Consider the following 13,419-nt stretch of genomic DNA (forward strand, 5'->3'; position numbering starts at 1 on the left):
CAGGGTGGAGAGTGGGGGATCCACCCGTTTTTATAGGAGATCGCACATACTTCAGCTAAAACCCAACCAAACAAGGGATTAGATAACCTGCTGATAAAACACAAATTATGTATTAAAAAGTGTCATATCATCGGAAAACTATGTGACTATTGAACTGATCGTACAAGTGTTTTATGTTATTCTGATCTAGGGAGTATTCTTTTTTGCGACGTTTTGTATGAATGGTGAAAACCATTCCAAGCACGCTTTTAGGTTCCATCAATCACGAAATGCGGCCCATAATGAGTCAGGAAGGCCGCTAAAAGTAATGGATAAGATGAACGAAACAAAGAGTGGATTCTGTCATCGATTCATTCGTATTTGATGAATATAAGACCATTGACGTTGATCAAGATGGAACTCAAGAACATCCGTGCTTAATGTTTTGAGTTGCCGAAATAGATTCGGAAAAATACCGTTAGTAGGCACCACTGGTTCATAACTTGTGGTTGCCAATTATTTGAGATGGTGACATTAACGCCGCCAAGTGTCGATCGCACAATCCTTATTGGCGACAATACTAAAAACAACAACAAGATAAGAAAGAGTGGTCGTCGGGAAGCCATCTTCCTAACCACGGATATGGGCCTGAATACCTCTCACGGACACCCCATTTGAATGCAGCCTGACGTCAGCCCCCAGTGGATGATCCATTCATGTGGGCCGACACCAGAATATGTTAATGTTCTCAAACATGGGTTAGTATGTGTCTTTTTGGTTGGCTAAGTACAGAGCAGGCTAGCCAAGCAGTAAGTCGGTAAGAAAAGAAGCCATCTCCAACGTCCTACTACACAAAATTACTACATTGGTGGTTCAAAGATGGGCCTGGGCCAAAAGCTACGTATGCATCAACTGGGGTCCCAGTTGTGGGTTTGGTTGAGTGCTTGGTAGCTTGGGTGGATAGATGGATAGTTGTTTGGGTGGTTGTTTGGTTGGTTGGTTCAAAGAGGGGGAAGAAGAAGGTGAAGGAGTAGGTTTCTGAATGAAAGTGAAATGCGTAAAAGGCATTCTGCTAATGCGTTGGAGAGGATAATTAGACTGCCGCTGATGATAGTAATGGTTGTCTATGTGGTGATGGCAGTGGATAGAGGCAGGGGTTTTGCCCGAGAATGCCCAAGAATGCCAAGAAGGCCAAAAATGAGCAATGAATGCAACATGAGAACGGGAAAAATAACTAGGCGCTTTCCATTCGGTGTGGGTTTTGGGGTATTACAGTGCATTATTACCATGATCGGATTCTCGTACCCATTCATCAACACCATACCAAACACATATTTGAAGAAAAAATGCTTCAGTCGTATCTTGACTTCATAATGGTAGACACACTCGGTTTCCAAGTCGTAATAGAACCATTCGTTTAATAACTATCTTTCCTCGCCCCATCACGATAATCTTGGCCAGGATATTACCTTTATGTACATGAGTCTAGAATACTCCCAATGGAGATCGAGAACCCCCCCCGGCTTCCTCCTCCTTTACCTATGGTACAAGTTATACGCAGATCGGGTCATTAGCCTAGAATGTTGAACTGATTTACAGGAGATGGGCTCATTCATCATGGCGAACGTTCGTCTGTCCGTTGAGGGGCTCATCATTCCCTCTCTCTCTCGATCTCCCTCGTCCTCTTATTTGCCTTCTCCGACAAAAGTCTAGAAATACGTTCATTCAGGCTTCAATTGAATCAGAAATCATTGCCTAACCCCGAACAGACACCTGCAACCAATTAGATATCATTCACATATGCAGGTATATCACGGCAATGCACTTTTCACCAACACATGCCATCATACTGCGAGAGCTAATGCAAATGTTTTCAGCTCCGCCGACGACGAGACGAGCCAAACATGCTTTGACCCGTTGCCCGATGTTGATGTTGTTTGGGCGTCAGCTTTGTACCTTGAGAGTTGGCTTGACACCACAGCCCGAAAGGAAACAAAAGGGATGGTGTGAGGAGATTTATTGCCGAGGGAAACACTCCTTTCCTGTAAGAAGAACAACCTGGCATGGTCCTGAGTTAGATGTAGCGTGTAGCAATCACACCGGGACAGCAGGGTGGGTCTGCATGACCATGAGCACTCGAACTTGGTCTCTGATGAACGGAAACCTGAAGCAACTCCCCACACTATGTACTCAGTAACTCAGCCACCAAGTATGCAGCACTTGTAAATATAGCGTCGACGTTGGGCGAGGTCAAACTTCAGCTGCAAATGAGGGAGGAGATACAGTTAAACCAATACCCCGACCCAACTCAATCTAAAAGCTCAATAACTCCAAAATATTTGCCGACCTGTGCAATGGACCGAGTGAGCAAACGAAGTGAGTATCCTAGTTCCATTCCAAGGGCTAAGCAATCTCAGCAGAATTGGCCGGAAGATGTGGGTCAAAGATGAAAACGTGGGGATCTTCGATGCTCAATAATGAATATGCGAGCTATAGATTGGTTCTTAATCATAAACAACGCACCACGAACAAAGTCATAGAAACATTACGAGAGAGTATTGTGTGCCAACCATAACTGAGCAAGACAAAAAGCCTCAGCTCAATTTACACCGGATGTAAACAAGTTTTATGGCCCCAATGTCCGAGCTCGAGGCTTCCTCCCAAACCTCAATGTGTTATGCTCTCCTGGATAAACTGCAACAACGCCAACAACACGACCAACGAGTGACTGGACAGTTTCCCGAGCACGCTTTCTTAGTGCCATTTCAGTTTGCAGATACATCCAGAGAGTTAGTCATCGCCATGGGAAGAACCTCACAGCTCGTACAAGTAAGATGCTAGCTGAACTAGTTAAAATTGGTCGGAGAGGGAGTCTAACACGAACATGTTTTTAGTTGTTTTGCGTGATCAATTAGGCAAAACACGTGCTCGCTCAAAGGACTAGTTGTTCTTGCGCGCATGGTAGACAATCTTCAAAACAAACATAAATGAGCTAAAATTATGACAGTTTGGAACTTAAGGCTAAGGCACGGCTACTGAACGGGTTGACTGATTCCCAAAATACAACCTTATTTCTGAGTGTGCAACTTCCTACTACATATGTGAGAATATCTTACTGTACGTACTTGTGAGCATGATATGTCCCTGTTTTGAGAGCATTAAAATACCATCGTAAATGTTGTGGATGAAATATTAATTATTTTCTTCCTGACTTATCTTTCTTTCAAGAGACTAAAATGACTAAAAAGGAACTTACTTATGAGCTTCATGTGAATGATTCACAACCTGAACCTTTCTTCCAAGGATCTAGCAATATTTGACAACGGAGGTGATTCGGCTCTCTCATTTAACTCTTATATCATTTCTAAAAGTAGTAACTACCAATGAGAGTACATGTTAAAAAGCCAATACGATTGTTTGGTTGAGATTGACATTACAGAAATAGCATTTATCGCATTTTGCATTTCCTGAAAGAGCATTTCAGTTTCTCTCATTCTCTTGAGATTCATAGATCATAGATCCGTTTAGGTAGCTCTGTTCGACTCCCTCGGCTGAATAGATGACACGAGTATTCAAAGGGATATGACGAATTTGTTGAATAATTGGTAGACTGTTCTTCGGACGAACGAATTGGACATTTAATCTGGATTAGGTCGAGATAAACCCGTAGTGGCAAGTGCCACTTGTTGCTATTTCAGCACTCATCCATCCATTCACAGTGTCCGTCCGTCCGTCCGTCCGTCCGTCCATCCATCCAATGGCCTATAGAATAGCAGCAGTTAACCAACTGTTGCCATCGAAATCGATCATCTGGCTTGGATGGTTGGATGGATGAAGTGGCTAGATTATGTCAATGTCTCTTAATGAGCAAAAGATTAAAGATACCTCTCTAATCCAACACCACCAACACTCTTGGAGTTGATCCGGGGGGTAGTTGGATGGGGTAACCATCAGCAAAAGTAACAACAACTGGTGGCTGATGCTATTTATTTTGGTACTTGCCAACGATTAGTGAATGGGTCAATGGTCCCTGCTATGAAAAATAATGAATGGTCTTTGCGACTTCAAAATATGAGCTCCTCCTCATGAGGACGTTTTCATTTTTTTTTGTTTCACAAGCCACCTATTCAGAAACATAAACCTCATACGACGAGTTTCTCTGTTGACTTTGATGCTTGGGTTCGAGTCAGGGTGAGGAAATTTTTAATTCGATTATATTTGAAGTCAGGAAGTGCGATGATGGATTAAGATTCCCCATTAGATGTTTGAGTTCAGTTGAATCCATTTGGGGTCAACTTTTGTCTCTTTGGCTCCCCCAGATGTAAAGAAAATTTGGTTACGCTGCAAGGACGTGTGTCGAAGGACCTCAAGAACATTCATCAAAAATGTTAGCCTTCTAGGTCTGTAAATGCAGGTTTTACTTCACTGTATACGCAATCTGCTGTAATGACCTACTACTTTGACCAGCTTTTTAGGGCTCACAATGAAAATGAAACGTCTCTTTGCTGAAACAATAAAGGTCCGATTTGATGAGGTAAAAGAAACGAACCAGTCTCTAGGAACCTGGTCAACAGAAATTGTGACGTTCAGCGGATAGAACAATGTTCCTCTGCAGCACCCCAGCGCTTCGTGAACAGGAAATCTAGGATGATTGATCATCCCAATTTCAAAGATCCTTGTCCCATCTCTTAGTCGGTATAAAGAAACCATTATTAGCGTTTATTTTAGTTGGCAGGGGAAGAGTAGAAGGCGAGATGAATTGGAATATCTCCATCACCGCGCCAGACTTGAAAGACATGGGGTTCATCTGAAGATTCTTCCGCAACTTCATCATCCTCATCTTTGGATGCAGTCGTCGGCAGTGGTTGGTGGGTCCTGTTGGACATTTGAAACGGGCTCACTTTTTACGCTTGCCTTTCACAAACTTTGGCTGGACAGCCTCTGTAACCGCTTAAGGTCATTCCAAACATTCACTCAAGCAGAATTGATTTATTCCTGGTCATTATTGTCCTTCATTGGTGGCAGTTCTAAAGAGGGCTCCTTCTCTAGTATTCGTCTTTTCCTGATGGTTGCCTCCAAAGAATTACCCAAAGACGAATCTGATGACAAGGGTGGTCACTCCATGTAAATTCAAATACGACCGTTCTCTTGGCTGACCCTCGCCAAAGTGGAACGTTCAAGCCCACAGTTAAATTCTGAGGCTTCCAGGACCATTAGGAAATCATTCCTAAATGTGTAAAGATGCAATTCATTTTGAATTCTGATGTTCCTACCTTGTGGGAGGGCTTTTGAGGACCTCATCAATGTCCAACATTAGCGTTCGGTTGGGATTAGGGTCAATATAACTTCATTGATTTACTATCCAGAGAACACCGTGGCCCATTTTGGTCAGAAAGCAGGGGATTCATAACTCCGAAGGTGGTCAAAGGTAAGGAGATTTATCTTTGTGGGAGTGTCACTCGAAGAAAGGACAACCCAACGAGAGGAGGAAGGGTTCCTTCTCGGCTGCTCAGGTGCAAGCCAAGAAAGAGCTCCTATTATGATGAATTCGATAAGGATCGCTATTGAAATCCAGGACGCATATTGATCGCTTCAAAACCAACACGAACTCAGTTGATGCTCAATTCCACTTCCATCCAAATGGGGCTGTATAACTCATCAAAATTCGTCTTTTGACCCCTTTTTCGCCCAGCTAATATACATGTCCAATAGCCCAGAGCTACAGTTCGTGGCATATCGAGAATCTTCTCGCGGTAGAAGGTATTCGAATGTACGTACGTACACTGCCATATATTTCCACTAAAAGTCAGACTCGCGTAAGGAACCGAGGTCAAACGGACGAGATGACCCGATAGACAACAACCTATCATTACCGCATTCTTGGGAGATTCATGCCCACCTTGTTGAGCCCCTCGTGATCTTGTTGCAGCGATGTAGCCCCCTTCAAACATGAAGCAGCCCATGTCTGAGGAGCCATGTCGGAGAGCTCTCCTGGGTCCCGAATCTTGGCTCCCATGATCCATCCGACAGTCAAGATGTTGGAGAGGGACTAAGAGACTTATTATTGCCTGCCTCTTGCCCTGGCTGACTGACTGACTAACTGACTGACGACTAACTAAGTAACCAGCCAGCCAACCAACCAAACAACCAACCAACTCACTCACTATTTGACTGTGCGGTGTGTAGTGACTGACTAAGTGCCTGCGTCTGAAGACGATATGGAGTTGAAATCGTTTTCGTGTTTTTTGGAAAATTGTTGCCTCAGATTGATGCCAACACTGACTGATTTCCTCAAAACACGTTGGAGCATTCAAATATTGGCAAGATGCTAGGGACAATTGTAAGGCACTAAAAAGCAAAGAGATTAATCCAATTTTTGAATAGCTTGATAATTCATTGATGATCAGGAGGTTTTGATTGAGATTAACTAGACAGTGTTGCCCAACTATTGGAGAAGTCGAAAATTGAGTGCATATTCGTAAAGCCCGACCAAACTTGAGAATCGAGTGTAGGCTCTCTATTGGAATAGGTGTGTACTTTATGGGCCACTGGGTTGGTTGGTAGGCTAGTATGATGGTATGGTGTGGATGGTCTGATGAAATGAGGCTTCGGAGGTATAGTATTTGTGAGCCTTGCTCGTGAGTCAAGTGTTTGGCTTGAGGCAGCTGTCTAGCAAAATATTTACATAGAGATTGATTTCAAATACTTGAGAAATACATGAAATTCTTCCTGTGGTGGTCATGCACTCAGATCCGCCCATGGAATCAATTAAAGCGTCTCAATGGCATCAAAAAAGCGAGGGAGGATCCAACTGGAGACGATATCAGATTTGGCATTGGATTTAGTCAAACCAATTATCGCTCGCTCTTGACCAAGGCAAATCAAATTTCAAGGTGATAACGAATTCAAATTCCTGGAATGGGCACATCTTGGCATTCCTTTTGGGATCATTGGATGGAGAGTGTGAGTGAGTATTCCGGAGTCGTTTTCCCACTCGCCGGTCCATTTTTAATGCTTGGCTTTGGGCAAGATTCCTACATATTGAACCCTATGAGAATATGGCCAAAAAGACGCGGTGAGATAGTTTAACCCTTTGTTTGGGGGTGATGGCGATGAAGATGGTGATGAGATTGGTGCTCTCATTCCTTGGGATGTAATATGTAATGAGAGCGCTGTGCTGAATGGCAAGTTAGAAAGAAAAGAAGCTACACAACCGGGACGGAAAGCGTGGTTTCTTCGTTTGGACCAAGCTTCAACGAGGTCCTCATCAAATGAGGCATCATATTCTACCTACATGTAGTTGTAGCTCCCTCAGTGAAATTCTATTGGCCCACTTCAAGCTCAATGATGCTCTCATCTAGAAACGCACACCCTTCTTTAAGAGTAACTCTCTAGCTTCTAAGACAGTCATTCAGTTATTCAGACAAGCGCCGAGCCTTTATAAGCCGCGTTGTAATAATATTTTTTTTTCTGCCTTAAGCCTCGTTGATCCTATCACCTACAAAGGCAGCTATTTTGGCTGGGGCTAATATGACAGGTTTATGATCATGAGATCAGACCATCACCTGGGCAACCAGCCAAGTCTTGGGCGGACGATAAGCTGATTCTATGTGAATATTAAAATAGAGCCCGAGATGAGATCAAAAAGGCTAATGAATTTGCTTTCTTCGTGAAAAGAGGGTGCAATTCCACGTCAAAACTAGGATTTGAAACATTCGAGTTTCCCTTCGAAATCGTCAAAGCTGAAGCTCGGCTCCCCATTGAAATTCATTTTCCTACCTATGGTACGTACGCATACCTATGAGTTAGGCAAATAAACAACAGTATGCAAAACTAAAACTACCCATCTGAATATGAGTCACATGGCCATCTCGATTCGCCAGAAACTCGTCATTTTGGTTGAGTCTATCCAATCCGATTTGGCTGCGTGCTTTGACCGAAATAAAGTTGGCTGGAACCTTTCAGACTTGGCCGATGGGGTTTATTGGCCTGAAATTGAATCGATTATGATCTCGAGGTTTTCCTCTTTGGGAGCTCCTTGCCACCGTTCAATTCATTCCATTATGATTATTATTTATGCCAATTTGGCAACCCAGAGCAACGCCCTTATCCCATTATCGATGGCGTCGAGTCCGTATTATTTGCTGAGGCGTCTTGTCCAGTCATGGCCATGATCAAGGGCCTTTCGACAATTGATTCAGGCCAATTGGATTTTACAAGGCCCCTCCCATTTCAATGCAAAAAAGCACCCGTCGCAAATCATCGGACTTTGGAATCCAAGTTGGACTTGCGCTGTTACTGAATATACAAATACCTATGTATGCGCATATACCATAGCCCTGAGATTGCGGATGATCCCAATTGAGGTGGGGGTCACTTAGAGGTCAAAAGCTTACTCCACTCGACATGTTCAGTTCTGCCTTCAAGATGTCGAAAAAGCAGAGGCATTTTTTCCTCCGTCAAGAACCACGCCAAAAGAGCTTGAGCCCAAAATTGCGAGCTCTCTATGGTTTATACTTCGTTAGACGACTTACGGGTGTGTTGGCTGGTTAAGTCAAAAAGGCCCTGAGATCAGTCATCTCAACGTTCTTTAGTGCATACTTGAGTTGGATTTTTGCCACGTTTGGTCGCAATTTCCCTGCCCGTGAATGCAAAATGATATTGAACACTTTTCCCTGAGATAATCCACATTTTATTGCGAGATCATTTACGAAGGGTGCCATTACGAATCTGAAATATGGACCCTGGCTTGGGTTGCAGGGCCAAGAGACGCTGGTTGAACTTGTCTATCGTCATCGGTAGATAGATAGCGACGTTGGTTGGAAACTTTACGGTCAGAATTAGCATAAACATGTAGCCTATGGATGGATACGTAGATGGATAGAGGTAAAGACAACCTGTCGAACCCTATCAAGAAAGAAACGATCCGGTCGAATTAGATTCTTTTCAAGAACACAAACCATCGAACATCGGACCAACTAATCCAATAACTAAGAGCGAGGAGGGCTGTAAACGTTGATGGAGCTTCAGCATATTGGGTGGTCAGAGGGTTAAAGTGCGTCAATAATCATAACTTTTCACGGGATTAGAGTAAAAGCAGTAAATGTCATCATAAAGCAGATCCGTCCCGACTAGTTTGTGTATCTGCTCGAGATTTATTGCTGACGAATGAAGAGTGTTGAAGGCGATTTTGGAATTCAGGAATCAGATTTTTTTTTCAAGCACGTGACATCCTTGCAACGCTCAGGATTTGTCACTATTGTGCTCGAATTGCTGCCCAATGGAGTCGTAGCAGCACTTTCCATCCCGACTGGGCTTGTGGAATTTACCGGGGCCAAAGCTTAAGATGATCCTCCCAACTATTCCGTGCTCCTTGAAGATCTTTCCTTTGGAGGAAAAGACGTACGCGTACATTGGTCAAAATTGGGCTCCATTTTGCTGCGTTATGCCCATTTCGATCTTGAGACCCATTTTGAACAACGATTCGCCTCCATTTAAACCAACNAGACGTACGCGTACATTGGTCAAAATTGGGCTCCATTTTGCTGCGTTATGCCCATTTCGATCTTGAGACCCATTTTGAAAAACGATTCGCCTCCATTTAAACCAACCATATTCCAAAAACACATTTACAGTTCAAATTCCCCTCCCCCCTCCCCAAAAAACCACCTCTTCTTGGTTGGTCCATTCCATTCGTATTCTGATTTCAAAGTCTTTTGTAATGTCATTAATTCGAATTTCGTTCGTCTGGCCATTTCGCCAATGTCAGCAGAGCGCTTTTAAATGGGATGACCTTCCTGGATAACATGACAGCTGACCAGTTGCCAATCCCGATCTTGGCCAATGTCAATCTACTTCTCATTAGTTTTCTCCCAGTCATGTAAGGTTCAAGAAAAGCTTTTGGATGTCCCTGTCGAGAACGTGATATTTGCACAATGACATTGGACTCTGAGGAATGGATTCAATTGGATTAACCCATTATGAGTTCTTTTACTGTACACCGTAAAGCACTCTATTACTCTCTTTTTTCTTCCCAATGTGTGGTACCCAGTGTCTGTGGTTCTACAAACACAAGCATGAAACCATCTTCGCTTGGGTCGAAAAGAGTTGAACCAGCATGACATTCCAAAGCAGTTTTTAGAGGGCCCATTTAGAATGAAAGGTATGCCAAGGATTCGTTGGAGTTCGGCATCATCATTTCGATTAATGAGTGCTTTTATTTCATTTGATATTTGTTTCAAACCTCTAAATGAGCCAATGACCAAGCTCTTAAAGTGACGAGGTAAGCACTTTAGCTGGCCATTAATAACGTCAACGAAGGGCCCTTTTCTGTGTGGCTGTTTGTCTATTGGCTCAGGTTTGCACTCTTCTCTTTTAGAATTGAATCAGATTCCTATTATTGCCTTTTTATACACACAGCGAGTACACTTATGACCATGGATTGAACTACAAAACTGAGATCCAACTCTCTACCACTTCAATATTTTACTACTAGCCACAACCCCTGGAAATGGGAAGGTTTCCGAGGTTTCACCACCCTTCGGTATGACCCAAACAAAACACCCCTTACATGTATGGATTACCTTCCAGGTTGAATCAGTGAACAACCTATTAGCTGACACCCAGGAAGAAAAGGTCTTTTTCTCTTGAACAAATACAGATGTTCGCACTAAGCGGACACGACCCTATCACTCACCGCACAAGCACTGAACCATTTGGTGGGACAGAGAGTGCGTTCTTTGACAGAGCACATAAGTACACACACATTGCTCCATGGTGTTAGTTGGGAATGTAGTGCAGGGTTCCATACTAACACCACCCTCCTCGTAGCGCTCCCATTGTTCGGTGGCCGTGGCCGTGCCAAATTTTTGGGGCTATTAACTTCTACTTGCTTTGAAAGGTTATGTACCGTTGGTATTGGACGTGGCAATGAATTGGGTTTTTGTTGTAGTTAAGATTTATTTCCAAGTTAAGCCTACTTTTCTACTCGGCTGTAACTGAACTTTTGAGCCCAATGGGAAAGAGAGTTACACGTTCGCTCCTCATTCATTCTGGAGCAATTCGTGGCTTTGGCGAACCTCGTTTTCCCAAGTCTACTTTACTATTTTTACCTATACACAAACGGGCTTCTTAAATCCTTTTCAAAGTCCCGTTCACGAAGCAAAACAACCCCGTCGTCCAAGGATAGATAGCTAAGCATAGAAATGTAAAAAAGACAAATTCATTCTCGTATTTCCTATGGTGGAAAACTACTTCGGTACCCTTCACGTGTCCATCAACAGTTGGGACTAAAGGGCTGGTGACTAACCCTCAAGTTGGGACCAAGCAGCCTCCTAGATGGGAGCACCGGAAATCGCGGCATTCCAATGAGCCAAAAGTTCCCATCATTTTTGAGCGGCTTATTGCTCAGCTACTAGCCATCATTCCCTACCATTGTTTGTATCAGGTGATCGTGCTCAACTTGGTGATTGGGTTGCAAGGAAGCCCCTCCAAGTTGGTCCAGTACTAGCAGAGAGCAGAAAGATCCACACGTACTACCACACCACTGAATAGTCTTTCACGTTGCCTCATAGTGTACGAGCAAGCTCAATGAGACAGACCAACCCGAGTCTTCCATCCCGAGCTGCATGACCAATCATCAGTGGGAGAGAAGGTATTTAATTTCCAATAAAAGAGAGAAACAACACAATCCGATACAGAAGTCAACGGTGAGAAATTATTGGTGCAGCATTGAGCGGAGAGAACCCAATTTCCTGTCTCAGAAAAGGGTTGGAACCTTGACGTACAAACAAGCTGGAATGCCGACCAAGTCATTTATCATTACAAAATTGGTATTTGAGAATTAAAGGACTCGACAGACCAGATTCTTGAACGTGTTAACCATTTGGCAATGTGAAAACAACTTTGCAGATACAAAGCAGATACAATGCAGTATCAATTTGGCAAACCTTTAAACCCGAATGTTGTTTATTGTTTATTGGACAGGGACCATCCCAGACACACTAGAGAGGAATGAAGAATACACACAAAATAGTTCTTTAAAGCAAAAATACTGGGTCAGTAACACTTTAAAATGAACGAATCAGCAGCGAGAACAAACTTCCCTAAATACCTTAATAATGCTTAACATATAGGTTTCTAAGAGGAACATTGAACTCCTGCAAAAAAGGAGTGGTTAATTCATAGGACAGTACGTGGTGGACATGGACACCCCAATTCTGATTACAAATCGTTCTTACAAGGATGAGTTTTCAGATAATCTCTTTTTATTGGCGTATGTCCCATAGAGTAAGCTAAAACAATGTTCACTCACTAGCAAGTTCATTTCAGGCTGTCAGGCAATACAAATTGAGAGGGTATGTACCACTCTGGATTTCAAACTCAACTTCTTGTGGCATACCATCAAAGAAAAACCATTAATGCGACGTCTTTACCGAGAAGCCTTAATTACACGTGAGATTTTGAAACATTCGACAAAGCCAACTCAAACATAACCCAAAACAAGTGAAAATAACCAGCTAATGTATAGTGTAAGAGCCGTAATCCAAAGCCAAAGAGATAGGCCCACCTTCATGATTGATCAAGTTTGTGACGTGAAATCCTTAATCACATGCAACCTTACTATACTTTCCAATAGTAAACAATCACAGAGGGTCCCACCAATCACTCAGAAAGCCCAACATGGGACCTAATTGATGCAATGTGATGATTTGAGAGGAATAGACGAACTGGAGAAACTATTTGCTTTGTTGTTTTTTGGTCAGAAATATATTCAATTATTTCTCGCACAGTACTTTACTACAGTTTTAAAGTGTGCCATTCTGCAATTTGGAGAGAGCTCGGGAAGGAAATTGAAGCGAGAACCCCAGTCTACATTTCTTGCGCTAATGAAGTTTTTATGAGCCCTTTTAAGCATATTTGTGCAATATATTCATAACTGATAACACCGTTAAAGGTGTACATTATCAAGTTTGGCCAATAATTTTACCTGTGGCTACACCATGTCAATCAAGCTTGTTTGAAATCTGAAACTGCCTTCTTAAGCGTAAACATTTGAATTTGATTGTGGTATATTCCATGGTACTTTATGACAATTAGAATAGGAAGATCCTCTATTTGTGCTTATGGAGCTGAAGCTAAACTACGAAGTCAATCAGGTCATTTCAAACAGGTCAGAAATATTCCAATTTGGATCGGAGGTCTGCGATATCGACGTTTCTCAAGTGCAAGAAGCCCCTCGCCCATTCTTCTGCCACCGAAAACCAAGCTCGTTGGGCGAATTGTCGGCAACCCCGTCGTCTCTTGGTAATGCTGTCAAATTTCTTTGTTCATTGGTACGAAATGATTGGCATCTGGATTCATGGAGCGACAAAATCTGCAACATGGCCATGAATGGAATTCTTTGGGTTGAGCTCAATCGCTTGTTCAAGAGACGATTCG

This window comes from Tigriopus californicus, chromosome 9 (genome assembly GCF_007210705.1).
Source record: "Tigriopus californicus strain San Diego chromosome 9, Tcal_SD_v2.1, whole genome shotgun sequence".
Classification (NCBI taxonomy): domain Eukaryota; kingdom Metazoa; phylum Arthropoda; class Copepoda; order Harpacticoida; family Harpacticidae; genus Tigriopus; species Tigriopus californicus.